Consider the following 3,710-nt stretch of genomic DNA (forward strand, 5'->3'; position numbering starts at 1 on the left):
CTTTTAAGTCTACTTACGATCTAGTGTAAAGACTACCATTACCAGAAACAAACCCTTGATATGCTCACAGCTCTTTAATTTAAGTAATTTAAATACCTTGATAATAGAAAACATCGCTAAACAATTTTGACATCGCTGATTTATAATTCAAGTATAATGATGGGTATGAATAGCCTCGTTCTTCAAACGATGGCGGATATTCTGAAGTCCCTTACTAGCACCTGCTCCCCAATGCTGTTGAACATCGTAACAACGACAAGGTCTCCTCACCAATACCAGGTTTTCGCCTCAAAATCTGAACGTTTCAAGCCATAATCTCGAGCACGACTATCAAGAAAATTGAATTTATCACATCGAGAGGGCACTTTTCCTCGCGTTTTCATGTTGTTAATTATAATTTATGTTAATTTGCCGCTCTACTCGGGGGCTTTTAAAAGCCAATGAAAGAAATCATTCAAACAAACACAACTACAAATATTGGCTTCTTTTACAAGCGTAGCAGTCAGACCAAGACCTGAATCACGAAATTTAAACTATGGATTCCTAGTCCAGTGCGCTGATCTATCGGGGTTTTGCATAAAATCAGGAATCCGGAATCCGGAATCCGGAATGAGAACTTCAACCAAAGGCTTACACACTAATTTGCGAAACGAAATACAGTAAGAATCCAAAACATTCATTAAAGCTAACCTTAGGCCTAATGAGGCCTGAACAAAAGTCTTTAGGCCTAATGTTAGCATTGGTAAAAGGTCTGTTTAGGCCTAAACTAGGCCTATGGTTAGCATTAATGAATGTTTAGGATTCTTTCTGCATTACGTTTCGTTTCGCAAATTATTGTAAGCCTTTCTTTGTAGTTCTGATATTGGATTCCGGATTCCTGGTTTTAGGCAAACCCTCTATCGGTACTCTGTACTCTCTTGGAACTGAAGCTATGATGCAGTATATATGATGTAGCACTAGAATATCACAGGCGAAGCAATATGACTTGGAGCTAAGTAATGTAATTGCCTGTCTTTTACCTAGTTAATATATCTTCTAGTCATTTCGCAGACGAAAATGAAAATATCTGATCCCGCGTTTTTCAAAAAGAACTGAACATGTTGGCTCAGGCTAAGAGCGCTAACGACTGACTTAGAAACCTTTTCCTCTGAGATCACTCAGCTTAACAACTTGGCACAAATGCTCCAGGCCCATACATTCATACATACTGTACATACTTTACTATCTAAACAGTTCATGTACATTTAAGCACACCGGCGGGTCGCAAAGGCTAAGCTAGGGGCCCTTTTATATGAGGAGAGGCAGTCCGTTTAAACGGGTTAGCCTGCTTTACCGAGATCTCTAGTAGTGCTTCTTTTCCTTTGTGAAATTTCGATTTCTTTAAATGAGAAGATGGGTAGACCCGTTTGCCGCGCTCTTGGTAAGCCAGGCTGAAAAATTCTCATGTAACTCTCCAGCCCGGTTTCCCGTGCTGAGAGACGTTTGTGTGATCTTATGAATGTAGTCAAAACCAAAATCACCCGCAAGTTTCATCAACAGCCCTAAAACCGTCAAAGGAAAGGCTTTTCGATGAGAAACAGAGACGATCCACTGCTTGTTAAAATGCAAGACAAGAATGATTTATACGCTCTCGATTTCGACGGTGATAGAGCGATTTAGTACAAGGAAGTTAAGGATGGCGCCATGTTTACTTACAATCGCCATTTTCAATTTAGCGTTAAAATGGTCACATGGCGAATTCCGACCCTGATGGCCTGTTCTTTTTTTTTTTTTTTTTTTTTTTTCATTTAAACGCAGTTAAAAAATCAGCGCACTTACCGGGCCAGCCCGCTAAAACGGGCTGGTTCACCTTCATATAAACAGGCCCTAGGCCGGTATGCTTTTGATAAGAAGGTTACAAGTCGTTGATTTATTTATTTTGTTTATGTATGTTATTTTAATATGTAAGCTTAAAATAGCACTAATTATCCTATAAATAGTACACATTAACCAATCAGAGCTATAAAGCATTCCCTTGGAATACAGAGCGGTATTTCATAAAACGTACTGCCCAATCGGATGGCTCGAATTTTTAATTCAGCGAATTAAGTTCAAAATATTTTGAATATGTAACTAACTGGGAAACGACGGGAAACAGCCAGCGCGTTTGCACGTTTGTCGAGAAAATGGCTCCCGGTAAGCGTAATTTTTTGTTGAATGTGTAATATTATAAATGGAATACGCATGAATAATTCACTTGAAATATATGTATACAACTCTCTTAAAGGCACGTTGTATACAAATAACATTAATTTCTTGTGAAATATTCACTCGTATTCCATAGACGCCGTAAAATAACCAGTATATGTATTATTGTAATACATATAATTACTAATGCTAACACGCCAACATCCCCCGAGCTAAAGCAATAATTTTTTCCGGGGGAGGAATGTGATCCTTGCCTACTCTCTGTGTAGAAATAAATTATCAGATTTATCTTTTTTTTTTTCTTTTAATGCCCAAGTCATTCGTGACCTTGGAATGGATAATTTTTCCAAGAAGATTCGTCCCATCGCGAACTCCAAAATAAGGTTGCAAACGTCAAGTCACAAAATGAGTGTGGGATTTGTCTTCTTCATGTTTGCCGGAAAATGGACATTGTAATTGACGGTGCCACCTTAGTTCACACGTTGCAAACAGCTGCCATCTTCGTTCCATCACTGACCAGCTGTAAATGCTGTGCAACAACAATAATAATAATAATAATAATGGTAATATACTTAATGATTTATATAGCGCTATGACAAAAAATGCTCACAGCGGTTTACAATAAGCAATGTTAACAAAAAGTTAATCAACAGTGCAGCAATATGTAAACTGATTAACACAGTTATTACACCATTACCTTAAAAAATACATAAACTAGAAATAATATTACTTACAATAAATATTAATACGTAATATCCGATATATATTAGTCTACCAATTTTATAAGAAACGCTTGCTTAAAAAGATAACTTTTTGATCTTTTTTTATAAGTATTAACATTCGGTGCCTTCCTTCTTGAAAGTGGAACCTCATTACACAGTTTAGGACCCGCAACACGAAAGGCCCCGTGTCCATAAGTCACAGAGCTTTATCCTGGGATAATCAGCAGTTCTTGTCGACAAGATCTTAACTCTCGAGCGTAAAAACGTTGATTTAAAATCTCAGAGAGAACATGGAGAATTATTACACCAAGTCAGAACAGGGAGAATGACCATTGCGTGTCAAAGGGTGGTATGCAAGCCATAGCTAAGACGAGCAAATTCAGTAATGACGCTTTGTTAATTTTTTTAGACTGAATGTAAGATGGAGAAAAGAAGAACTGTCAGCCTGAGCTGGCTTGTCCTTGCTTTCTGTAAGTACTTTTAACTGATACAATTGTGCTGATTGCTTTCTTTAATGAAAAATATCATTCGAAGGCAATTTACCCTTTTAAAGAATCTTAACTTGGTACGTATTTTTCCTTTTGAAACTCTAAAACTTTAATAATACCCCCAATTGAAAAGGACAAAATAGATCGGACCGGAAATAGCTTTGGTGTCTCATTGCACTATAAGCGCCAACTAGAAAGAAGGACTACCTTTAAATTTCACTTTCAATCGAAACTTTTACGAAATTCTCAATTCTGATTGGTTATCAACAGCCCTGATTTGTAATAGTAATTGGACTGAGTGGAGTACAGTTCA

At 37.3% G+C, this 3,710-nt stretch overlaps 1 long non-coding RNA gene across 1 annotated transcript in view; it reads left to right on the forward strand.

The window, feature by feature from the left end:
- LOC138025082 (uncharacterized) overlaps window positions 1-3,379 on the forward strand; it is a 19,101-nt gene extending 15,722 nt beyond the window's left edge. The window contains exon 3 of the long non-coding RNA XR_011127141.1: window positions 3,319-3,379. This is a non-coding gene — a long non-coding RNA (uncharacterized lncRNA). The remainder of the gene's footprint in view (window positions 1-3,318) is intronic.
- The last annotated feature ends 331 nt before the right edge of the window (window positions 3,380-3,710 follow it).

Source organism: Montipora capricornis, chromosome 11 (genome assembly GCF_036669925.1).
Source record: "Montipora capricornis isolate CH-2021 chromosome 11, ASM3666992v2, whole genome shotgun sequence".
NCBI classification, from domain to species: domain Eukaryota; kingdom Metazoa; phylum Cnidaria; class Anthozoa; order Scleractinia; family Acroporidae; genus Montipora; species Montipora capricornis.